This window comes from Rhodnius prolixus, unplaced genomic scaffold (genome assembly GCF_049639745.1).
Source record: "Rhodnius prolixus isolate KJV_2025 unplaced genomic scaffold, Rpr scaffold_4, whole genome shotgun sequence".
NCBI lineage: Eukaryota > Metazoa > Arthropoda > Insecta > Hemiptera > Reduviidae > Rhodnius > Rhodnius prolixus.
The window spans coordinates 6,491,727-6,504,689 of NW_027411614.1; the positions used below are offsets into that span (position 1 = coordinate 6,491,727).

Below are 12,963 nucleotides of genomic sequence, written 5' to 3' on the forward strand. Positions count from 1 at the left end.
TGTCTTAATCGGATTTTCCCACTCTATTATCTCCAATTAAGCACACATCATTTCAAACACCAACAAGAATATGATGGCCCTGGTTAATTAAATATAATATCTAATAACATAAAAGATAACGTTTTGAGTAACTGAACTAATTATGAATAATATTTAAACTATACCAGCTAATTTGTATAATAAATAGATTTTTTTAACTCTAGCCGAACAATTACTCAGTAAAATACTTCTCCTGGAATGCAGAACTTAAAGCTACCAACTTCTCCTTACTTCCTTCCACTAACAACCATTACAGACACACAAGAAGTCTCTTCTACCTTACCAACATCCTCTGCATCCTTGCCATCCCCGCGCCAGCTTGTTCTCCCCTCCAGCCACCGCCGTGCGCGCACATCATCACTGCATGCATTATTCAATCTTCGTCTTCGCTTTGCCAACTACCCTTTCTCGTTCTGTTTCTCTCCACTCAGACCATCTATTCAGCTCTCTCTTCTACTCTACTACAATTTACCATCTCCTTAAGTTGTGAAATATCTTTCATCGATGATGTATAATGGCATCATTTCAGTAGGTACATCATATCGCCAAGTCGTTCGTTATTTCGATTCTAAAAATATATAGGATATTCTTTTGTAAGGTACAAAGTAATATTGAAAATATATTTTCAATTTTTTGCATACATTTTCGTTCTTAATGATCCGCTGAACAGGAGAGCACGAACAACTTACAGCAAGCCCTGTGAATATTGTCTGCATTTAAGCTGATGCATCCAAAATCCCCCGAAGTGATCCATGAGTTCTTCTATCTAAGACAAGATTGCTAAAATTGCAAAAATGATTAAAAATGTCATTAGGTAGACGGAACTAAACTGACCAAAAAACCGTTACAGTTTTCAGTGCCCTCGTGCAATAAGGCCTGTGATAAAGGAGCGAATCGCGAAAAGCAAAGCAAGCATGATTTTTTTTGCAGAGGAAAAAGGAAAAAAGTATTAGATATTTAATAGACATAAACTATGAAAACAGCTTTGAAACTAGGGGAGATATGAACGCCTAAGGGGAGAAGAAAGAATGATCCAGATTCCCCAACGATGACGTATTATTCTCTGCCCCAGAAAGGGAACGTGTATAAAACAAAGATTTGAAATTCCCAGTGAACAAACCAGCTGAAATCGAGGGGCTTAGAGTACTGTTTGCTGCAGCAAGTGAGTGAGCAGGTGTAGTGCGAGATGAAAACATAAGTGAAGTCGAAATCTCTACATCAAATCGAATAATCTTCCTCTGATAATGCAAGCAGGTTTCGAAACCGATCAGGGTTACAATAAACATGCATGCTATGACTACAATCAAAGATATTACACAGCACTGCGGTAATATCTAATCATAGCTATGTTGTCACCAAATATGAAGACTGATGTATTAGGATGTGAAAAGATGTAATGAAGAGTATAGGTGATCCCCTGAAGGTGATTCAGCTTACCAAGATGAGAAAGAGAAGCCATTATTAATGCAGATGTACCTGATAAGAAGATAAGACTTTCGAATGAGGTAGTAAGTATTAGGGAAAACTTTTGTTTTTAATCTTTCACAGCAAACCAGGATGACAGTCCTGATCAGATGCCTGTTCAATGTGGAGATAGACACCCGAACTGCTGCCACTTAAGAGAAGAGGTAACATGAACTAAGCGACAATGACATTGATGAATAGTGGAATGAAGGCTGCAAAATCCAAACTGAAGGAGAGGTTAAGATGTTCTGAGTTTAAAAAAAAATAATAATAGAAGCATTTTAAGAATTGCCATCTAATTAAAATTAGAATACGATCCAGAGAAAAAATAATAAAATGATTTTCAAGAATATGGAGGTAAAAAAAGATCTTGAGTTAAAAAAATAAAAAAGTGGAGAAGAAGAGAGAAAAATTTACAGGAAATGGTGAAGGATTTCCTTGTCTCAGACCATCAGCATCCAATCACTGGTTGTTCCACCAAATCCTCTTGTTACCAGACCAATCTGGTGGAAAATTCTCTTTCCCCATGATTTCCAGGGCGTTTTCTGTTTGTCTCGGACCAGGACCTTTCACTAATTCTACATCTCTCTTGAAGGAGGTTTCTCTCCTTATTTTCCCCACTAATTCCACGGAAAGACCATAATAACACAAGTACAGCACTCTTCTGGTGATTTTTATATCTTGTTCTAGAAAGGGGAAAAATGGTCCTAGAACCTTAGGTCCTTTTTTTTTTTTATAGATAAATAGCATTGATTATAACAGGGGAATAACTTTCCTGGTTATTTAGGCCTCTACTCTTACAATTTCCAGCATTCAATTTTTGTGCAGTTTTCCTCTAAAGAAATAAGATGAAAAATATGCATTATTAATAATAATAATAATAATTAATAAATAATTAATTTGCAGCGTAGGGATCCAAAAATAAAGTAAAAATTAGTTACCAACGAGCAAATTTTGAAAATTACGAGTAAGTTCACAAAAATAATCTTCCAAAGAATTTGCCCTTGAGCAAATTACAATAATTTTATTTCTTTAATCTTTTATTGAAATTTGCTTGTTGCAACGGTTGTTGCAACAAGCAAATGTGATATAATATAGTGTCTTGAATGAAGATTGGAGAAGGCACCCAGTGGCGACACTACATTAACGTGAACAGATGCACTGTATACTGCTATGAGGAGAAGGAGTAGATCACGAGGCCATCTTCTCTTCAATCTCCTTGGAGGATTACCTGGTAATGTGGAAGAAGATAGGTGTTCAATTAAACGATTAGGATGAACTGCTGTAAAGGAATGAAATTTTAAGAAACGAGTTAACTCCAAAATTTACGCATATATGTTACATACAAGTTGCTTGTAAAATTATTTAATCTACTCCTCTTCATTTTGCTCTCTAGTTAAATGTTTCTGTCTGAGATTCTAGTCAAAAAAATGCTTGTAAAAAAGATAAATAACCCAGGTCAAGTTTGGAGTTGAACTTTGATGTATCAATTTGTTAAATGTACCATTAAAAGTTGTCCAATCATCGATTCTCCTCATCTCCACCCTCTCCCTTCTAATTTCTTATTTTTAAACAAGTCCTTAACCTGACCTTTTTTGGGGGCACAACAACGTCTATGCGTCAGAAAAATTATATAACTTTTAGTACGTAATTATTGTAGTACAATATAGTGAAGTTTCCACAGATTCCTCTCCTGAATTCTGATTCTGACCAAACGTTGTCCCATATTTCCAATAAAAACACACTTAAACAGATACAAAAAAGGAGAGAAAAACATGAAATATTTAATCTGTTTGATCAAGCAAATTTAGTTTGTACAATATTCTGGATAAACTTGAAAAATCTATGGAATACGGAGTTAATCCCTTCATTCTATAACCGGTGCGAGAGCCGGCGGCACCCTCCCTAGGACACGTTTTCCGTTTTAAAGCTAGGTGAAAATGAACTTAACTACCATGGTAACGCAGCAGCAGCCTTGTTAGGGTGGTAAAGATCCTCATGGAGTAAAATTCAAAGCACCAGATATAAGGGAACTATTCGTGTATTTTAAACAGCAAGCACTTTTCAAGCGATTAAACGCTTCTCTTGGTTCGTTAGTTCAAATCGAGGTGGTTTAGTTCATTACTCCGTTATAGTTAATCGCGACATTAAGAGTTATCTTTTTTTGTATAATGTCTGGTGAGTAAGACTCAAAAGATGTTCTTCAAAACCAAAACGCCTTAATAAATTCCTTTCAAAATATGTCAAACGAAAAAATTGCTCCAAACCGCAAAATTTATTCAGTAAAGTGGTAAGTCCGCTCAAATTATTTTCTCCAAATTTGGAATTAAATTTATATTCTTTAATATTGGAGGTACTTAAACTTTGGAGGTAAGCTTAACCCATTTTTTTCTCACAGATTATCTTAAGAAGACTTCCTTGGGCAAATGCATCTAATAAAAGTATTGTGCAGTTGAGCATTCGAAGTTGGACAAAAATCATTAGAGTCATTTTTCGATACAATTTCCCCCTCTAAAAAATGAAAAATCGATTTAGTTAAGGGGCAAAAGAGGTACTCAAAATACTTTAAGGTCTCAAAAACATTTTTGAATTCTTCATAACAGATATCCATGATGAAAACTGAAAATCAATAATCTGCACGATCATCACAGGATATAATTCTTTTTTTCAGAAGGAAATACAAATTGGAAAAGTTTATATGTTGATGAGTAGGCTTTTCTTCCTGGGTTCCTTCTAGTAATCGGTAGAGAAGTAATCGAATAGGATTTGTGTGATTAGGATAAGCCTTATTTGAGAAATGGGAACGCCCACGGAAGGTGAGTTATTTCCATTTAGATTTTGGGCTGAACAGTTGGACGCTAGGAGAAGTATGTTTGGATGCGAGTAAGCGAAGTGGGCGATTACAGCTCAGAAGATTGCCATCAGGTCTTCTGGGTTGTCGCACTAAGTTGTCCAACTTCTCTGTCATTCTGCTCCAGTCACACTGACTTCTTCCTTAACTTGCTTGAATGATTGATATACTTATATTGAAGGAAGACAGAGTTCAGAAAGTTGGGCCCCTAAGCTGTACGCCGTTTTAAGCGTGTTGGTGTACTAATGGTATTTATAGAGCAGCACGGAGCCAGTGTTGAGTTGCTCGTGAGCAGCCAGAGTTACGTTATATCCTAGCTGTTCCAACGTGAAGACATCAAACATAACATCTATCACCCAGAGAGGATAGATAGACGCGGCTACCAACCACCTCTACCAACCACTGACACTAAAGCTCTTTTACTTCCGCCTTACTCGTTGGATGGCTTTGGTCGTGTGGACAGGTATACGTCTATTAATCTTTCTATCTGATCTCACCCTTCCTTACCAACAACACATCCTCTGAGCACGTTATCCTACTCAATTTTCTGACCGGCCCCTCCAAGTTTTTGGTGTGCGCGTAGCTGAACACAACCAAACACTCGTGCACACGATAACATATTCCATTAGTCCTTCCTCCATCAGCATTAACCCCCCCCCTCTAAACCATAATTATCTACAATCCCTTTTAACTAATTCAACTCCCGCTAAATCAGCCCCTCTATCTCCTCCACCGATAGTAATTATGTACATACATCATTTCTCTGGTTATTCATTATTCAAACGTTACATGTACCGATGAAGGAGACAAAAAAATCGTTAAATATAAAATATTTTTACCAAAAATCTGGCGTGGAAATACAAATATTTCAAATAATTTACTCAAATTCTCAAACTCCTAACGAATATACGAGGGTCGTTTGAAAAGTCCGTGCAAAAATAAAAACTACTTAATTTTTTGGGGTAAACCTTTTTTATTTTTCAACATAGTCTCCTTTTAGGCTTATACACTTCGTCCAACGCTGCTCTAGTTTGTTGATCCCTTCTGAATAATAGGATTTGTCCAAGTCTGAAAAATAGCCATTCGTTTCTGCAATCACCTCCTCGTTTGAATAAAATCTTTTTCCCGCCCGCCATTTCTTCACTTTGGGGAACAAATAGTAGTCCGAGGGAGCCAAGTCTGGAGAATAGGGGGGATGTGAAACGAGTTGGAACCCTATTTCCATTAATTTTGCGACCACAACTGTTGAGGTGTGAGCTGGTGCGTTGTCGTGATGGAAAAGGACTTTTTTGTGGGCCAATCGTGGGCGTTTTTCTTGCAGCTCGGTTTTCAAACGGTCCAATAACGATGAATAATATGCACCTGTAATAGTTTTACCCTTTTCCAGATAGTCGATGAGGATTATTCCTTGCGAATCCCAAAAGACAGTCGCCATAATCTTTCCGGCCGAAGGAACGGTCTTCGCCTTTTTTGGCGCAGATTCCCGCTTGGTAACCCATTGTTTAGATTGTTCTTTGGTCTCAGGAGTGTAGTGATGTATCCATGTTTCATCCACAGTGACGAAACGACGCTTAAAGTCCTGCGGATTCTTCTGGAACAGCTGCAAACCGTCCTTGCAACACTTCACACGATTTCGTTTTTGGTCAAGCGTGAGCAATCGCGGCACCCATCTTGCGGATAGCTTTGTCATGTCCAAATGTTGATGCAAAATATTATGTACCCGTTCATTCGAGATGCTCACAGCACTAGCAATCTCACGCACCTTCACTCTTCTGTCATCTATCACCATATCATGGATTTTATCAATGATTTCTGGAGTAGTAACCTCAACAGGGCGTCCAGAACGTTCAGCGTCACTTGTGCCCATATGGCCACTCCGAAAATTTTGAAACCACTTATAAACTGTTTTAATCGAAGGTGCAGAGTCACCATAATGTTTATCAAGCTTCTCTTTAGTCTCCTGAGGCGTTTTGCCTTTCATAAATTAGTGTTTAATCAACACACGAAATTCTTTTTCGTCCATTTTTTGAAAATCACTCGACTTCCTCGATTCAAACGAATGCCAAACACAAAGAAATAGACCGATCTGGCTGAAACTTGGGGTGTGTTCTTCCAAGAGTTGCTACTAAGTAAACATAACCTCGATACGCGCCAGTAGTGCTATATCTCTGACTTTGCACGGACTTTTCAAACGACCCTCGTATAGCTCTGCATTTATGCACTTGTTGCATTTAATAGAACAATTTCTGTCTCAGTACTGAGCTCAGAATTAGCAAAATGTAATATGCTCTACAATAAATTACTTATATTAATTTTCTACTAAAATTATTTTTTTTAGTAAAATTAATTTTGGCTTAGTGATCGTAGACCTCTCTATCTAAAATGCTAGTTCACTTTAAAAGCACCTCCTTAATATTAGCTACAATAAAAGTAAGTGGCTAAAACACTTAAAAGAAAAATCTCTTCTTCTAAATTGCAATCGTTTGATCTGAGATAAATATCCATCACACTTTTTTGTTGGACTTGCTCAAAATTCTTTACATTGTATGGATCCCAATAATTACAGTCAAGTGATATTTAGTCAAAATTCTAATTAGAAAACCCAAAATAAAAGCTTCACCTGCTAATATTTCCAATGTAAATCATTTGTCCTTGTAACTACTTTTTTGTCTATAATTATATTTAACCACTTAGAAATATTCTCTGTAATAATTAAGATGTTACTAACTAAACATAACCTCGATACGCGCCAGTTGTGCTATCTCTCTGACTTTGCACGGACTTTTCAAACGACCCTCGTATTTCCTTCTTGCTCTCATGGTGCAGTACACTGAGATGATACTTTGAAAGAAAGCCTATCCCTACCCATTTCTCAGAAACTGCTTAGAAGACTGATTGCAATCCAAGTTTTAACCTACGAACCTAGGATGATAGAAGACACACCATTCTTTAAGGCATATTACAATTGTATAAGCCCTAAAGATGACCCTCTAGGTCGAAAGCTTGGCAACACAAAAAAATAATGAAATTAGCAAAATTTCTTCTTCCTTCTTGATTAATGAAACAGTTACCAATAAAAGATCCAATGAGTAGTCCTTTTGATTAAGATTAAGATTAGAAAACGGGACAGGACCTACGCCCAACGGCATCGCAGCCACTAGAGGCTTATTGGGCCTTCCCCTTTTTGAGTCTAGTTGTTGAAACCTCTCCTTCTAAAAAGGTAGAAAACTTTCCCTACTAGTTCTTTTTGCTCTACTATCTCCTTTGGTTCCAAAGAGCCAAAGGTTTCATAGCGCAACCACTCGATTGCAACAACAGGTGAGAGGCCGTCTCCTCCTCTTCATGACACAGTCTGCACAGCGGTTTCGAGCTATTAAGCCCTAACTTGTACAGATAACTCCTTTTGATAGTGATTATTCAAATATTTATTACTTTGAAGGAAATTTATGAATTAGGACATTGAGAATAGTATCAAAACTACTTGATGTATACAGAGGAAAATTTAAGACACGTTCGCACAATAAATTCAAATACATGTTAGTTTACAAACCAAGAACCTGGATATATCTTAGCTCACAGGATTTTGTCTGATGATAAAACCACTGAAACGGGTGAATTTTGCCAATGATGGGAAAATTAGTCATGAGATTATAGTCCAGAACAGCTGGAACAGCAAGAATCATTCATAAAGTCCACGATTAGCTACCCTAAAAGGAAAATGTGCTTGAGAAGAAAAAGACGACTGACAGCTTACAAGTCTAAAATATGATTCCATCCTTACTTATGACTATGAGTCATGGGTACTCACCTCATACCTGAAAGTCGATTTTAAGCTCTCGTAAATGAGTTATCTCCGAACTATACGAAGTAAATCTTAGCTTGTCAGAGTAATAGCTAGCATTCATAACTAGACAGGAGTTTACAGATCTGCAACTGCGTTGGTGGGGGCATAATACCCAAAATAAGACCTTCCAAGCTCGTCCATGTACTAGAGAGGCCGGCAGATCAACCTGGATGGATAAGTGTAAGAAGACATTAAGAAAACTGGAGTCACTAATTGGCCCAGTTGGAGTTGGATAATTTGTCTCCATCCTTCACACTTGACGATGGAAAGATATTTTACTGCTTTATTTACTTTATAAATAAAGCAGTAAAATTTAAAGGCCATGGAATAATAGCAGAATGGCAAAATTCTTCTTCCAAAAACGTTTTTTTAAGTAGAGTGCTCTACATCTTGGTGAGCGATAAATATTTATGTTTATTCTCTTTTTAAAATTGTGAAACAAAATAACACAATTTTAAACTAGTGCTACTCAGTTAGGACTCAATTGGAAGAGTAGTGATGATATTATTCCGTTATCTAATTTACACGCAGCCAGTAAAATTAACAGGAATAAACATGAAATTATGTGGATTAGCTGAAATTATATTGATAATGTAGGTAATAAAGCCGTTTTCAGCCACCTCTCTAATTATTTAGTAATAGGATAATTTCTGAAACAGAATAATAATATGCGATATTACAGAGGCAGGCAGATCGCAGAACTTTAATAACTAAATATTCAGATTCTACTGAAATTCGATCGTAATGTGTAACCGCATTCCCAGACAAACCACAAGTACATACACAGAAGTAAGGCGCTAACTTAACAGAATTATTTAAATTTTATATGTTAATTTACTAATGTATTAAAGTGTAGGGAACTCAGCGAGATATTTAATATAATGATAATGGAAATGATGTGTTTAGTATTTAAGGACAAATATCAGCAGCGAATGCTCAATCGACTTCCTTTTGCTACAGTTTGCCTAATTGGAATTTTCTGGAAAACAAATGACTAGTAGTAAATAATATTTATTTAAACAGAAAAAAGAAAAATTACATTGTTTGAATATTATAATAGCAATGGATAAATCCGTCTGCCAGAGTTTGGTTTATATAAACACTATACACAATTCAAATAAATTTTAAAAAATTATTGAAATAAAACAAAATCAACATATTACTAAACTAAAATAATGATAGGACAAGAAAGTAGAGAAATAAAAAATAAATAAATAAAAAACAAAAAACAAAAAAAAATATAAAAAAATGAAAATACTTCTCAATACAAGACAACCAACTTAAAATAATTTCCTTCTTTATGTTTTACATAATAATCGCTCTTATCACCTCAAAAATTACAAAGCACTAATTAACTCATGCCTGTACTTCCAGGCACATTTCACGAACCTTATTAAAGGTTTACATTGAGCACTATTAGTTAGACAATTAACAATGAATGGTGCAAAGTACGAAGTATACGAAGATCTAAGACAAATGACTAAAAACAACACTATTCTAATTTTCTTAAAATTTGGGGAAAAGAAACAGAAATTCTCAAAACAATTAGAGAAGTTCTTAGATTAATTAATAGTTGATGATGGCCTCATAATCAATAAATGGGTCATTTTTTTTAGGAAGACGAATGTCTGTTATAAAACCTAGTGCATTATTCCAATAAGTTTCTTACTGCATTCTTTCTACTAAAATTATATCTTAGATGCAGTTTACAAGAAAACAATCTTGAATTCAAAAGTTAGTCGAAAGAATTATTTATTAAACAGAAGATTTTCTCATCCCATTGATGCTGGAGTATCCGAACTCAGATTCGACAATAAATGCTCTACTTTACTGCACCACTTAAACAAAACATTATTACACAATAACTAGCAAATTGTTATATAATTACCTTTGCAGCTGCGGGACGAAAGTTTCCCTCCGGTCTGCCCAATCTGTAAAAAGAAAAGTCAATAAAATCAAATTCCTTACTAAAGAAAGCATCCAGAATCCCAATTTTTTGGGTGATTTTTAAAAGGCTAATGTTTTTTTTAGATTTGATTGATGATGTGAGATAAAAACATTTAGCTATATACAATACTCGTATTTGGTCCACATTGTTACAGCTTCTAACTAGGTAAGGAAACTATAACAAACATGCCTAAATTTTCGAAATGAAGCTTATGTCGGAGAGATATAAGATATGAGTTGTCCGTGAAGTGGTGGCAATTTTGGGCCCGAAAGTGTTTTTTTTTTTTTCAAATAAGAGCTACTTTTTGTGTTTGCGTCGAAAATCACAGGGAGCTAAAAACATTACACTTTGATTTAGTCCTGCCAGATGGTTACTGTAACTTGTCACCTGCCATTAGCGAGGGGATCTTTGGCTCCGCAGATTCGGAGCGCCAGACTGCCGAAGCGCTAGTCCTAGCTTCAGGCTCCAAATAAAGAATGTCTTAGATTTTTCATTTTAAGCAAACGCAGTCGCTCATCAATTGTATCGCTAACTTTATTTAATAAGCATTATGAAGCCCTTTGCTCTTTAAATCCCTACTGGGCTTAACATTAAGGTATGTATGGGTTTGTTGTAGGTTGCATTGCTTATGGGCATGATGGTTAAGCTACAAATCGCCTTTCAGTTCGCTAAACCTTAATAATTGCACATATTGATCATCTCTTCAGGCCATTGTGTTTTCCATAAAGTGCCTTGAGGCTGTCAGAATGTGTATCGTTTGGCTGGAATACCCAATTTGGGACGCCCAACTTTTCTTTACTTTTTGTTAATTTTTTATCATACTTTAATTAAATCATTTAGTTTGTCGCTAAGCAAATTCACTCTTCATGTTTTTACGTAAAGTGACCTAAATGTTTATTTCCTGTATACTCAACCTGCTGAATGCTTAAAATGGTTCACGTTGTTCATTTTGTATTACTACTCGAGCTCGACTGTACTTCCTGCCTCAATCTCTTCATGCATTATAGTTCAGTGATGTCGTAAAACCGTATAAAGGGCTGTTTGTGATCGTAAGGATTGTAAAGATGTTATACCTCCAGTAGTGGCGCGTTCACTACAGAACTATACCTCTAAAACGTACTAAATATGCAAATAGATGATTATTTCTAGCTACTCAGTATTTCAGAAGGTTAAGACCGAGTTCTCATCACCTCGTCAATACCTCAACCCTTTTCCTTTACGATTAATAATAATAAAAAAAACATACACTATCTTTTACAACCTTTACAAGTTATCCTTGTTAGATTTTTATTTTCCTTTATAACAGCATCCTTCTCCACTTTCCTTTTTACAACCAGGCTGGCAACAGGTGTGCGCCGTTTCTTCACCATTACGAACCTGCTGCTGCATTTCATCATCATATTGCTCTTTAACACCTCCAAATTGCATTTTTTTTTTTTTTACCTTCATCTTTCAACACTTTTCTTATCTCTTCTTTTTGAAGAAGATAATTTATTCTAGCGTCTAATTTCTTTAAGGGATAGGAAAAGGCGTGAAAGTGTTCGCTAATTTTTTCAACGTTAATAACGTCCGACTACCAATTAGGTGTGATGGAATGGACCAACATACTTTACTATTAGCATTTTTCTGACAAATAAAAATTAGTTTCAGCCAAGTGAGCATCTCCAACTTACATATCTATGCTTCATAACCACTAGACTAAGTGAACCAGCCCCTATGGCTTGTGCCATATTTATTATCTTCCCTGTATGATTGCAATACTGCTGAAGCGAGTACAGATGAAAACGAGGATTACTGAATCAAATTAAAGAAATCGTTAATAAATAATCGTTAATATGGTCAAATGAATCAAATCTAACATCTCACAGAAGCTCCTGTTTTAATTAGTAATTCGTGCAAGAGAAGACAGAAGGACTCAGATTGGACAGTAACTATTTGAGATAATAAGGCTACATTTTTTGATGGGAATCGTATTCTCTGTACTCAACTGGTCATAAAGTTTATACTTAAAATTTTAAGGAACTTTTGAAAACTTAGTGTCATTTCAAAATATCAATAATCTTTTCTATAGAACAACCACTGATAAAAGTGAGAAGTTTTTTTGCTTTTTATTTTAAGACGCGCCTTCCGAAGGGATCATTGGCGCTTGAAGCTTCTTTAAGTGCCCAGTTAGCTCAGCTTTTTCTCCTTAAAGTAAACACTATTCATCACCGGACAGTGTGCCGTAAGAAGCTCTTTAGAAAGGGTAAAATCTAAGGGCTAGCAGCTGAATTCGAACCCGGGATCTCCTGGTGGAAATCCAGTTAGCTGAACTCTGGTTTAAGTCCTGGGGAGACAGGTGAATATTGTGAAGGGAAAGCTCTAGGCGCTATAATTGGTAACGAATGAGCAAAACAGTTGCCTAAAATGGCTTCACAGGATCTAGACTTGGATCTAGCCCATAACTAGATACCAATATTCTACATCAAGAGAGTTTTAATGATGGGAGAAAGTGAAAAGCAATGAAAAATCATCCATAGCTCTCCCGATCAACCTTCCTCAAAGAATCAGAGGCAAATATCCCAGCGATAACTTATAACTACTTACAACAGTCAACCCTTCGATTGGCTGCCATTTAGAAGTGATGATCAACTGCAGCAGTTAGTTTGAACGTTTCCGGTTCTCCCACTAATGCAAATATAAATTTTGTATGAATAAAAATCACGTATTAATCAAATTATTCTTGCAGTTGCAAGAATAATTACATTTTTTGCAATTTTGACTATTTGCTATTGGGAACAGTACCCTTCCAAAACAAATTATTTGGAACATTTCGAT

At 35.9% G+C, this 12,963-nt stretch overlaps 1 protein-coding gene across 22 annotated transcripts in view; it reads right to left on the reverse strand.

Moving 5' to 3' along the window:
• The window catches only part of LOC141456423 (uncharacterized), a 617,068-nt gene that overhangs the window by 279,402 nt on the left and 324,703 nt on the right, over nucleotides 1–12,963 (reverse strand). For all 22 annotated transcript variants that reach the window (XM_074132390.1, XM_074132399.1, XM_074132404.1 and 19 more), the window contains one exon: nucleotides 10,087–10,129. The gene's annotated coding sequence lies outside the window, so the exon portion shown is untranslated. The remainder of the gene's footprint in view (nucleotides 1–10,086; nucleotides 10,130–12,963) is intronic.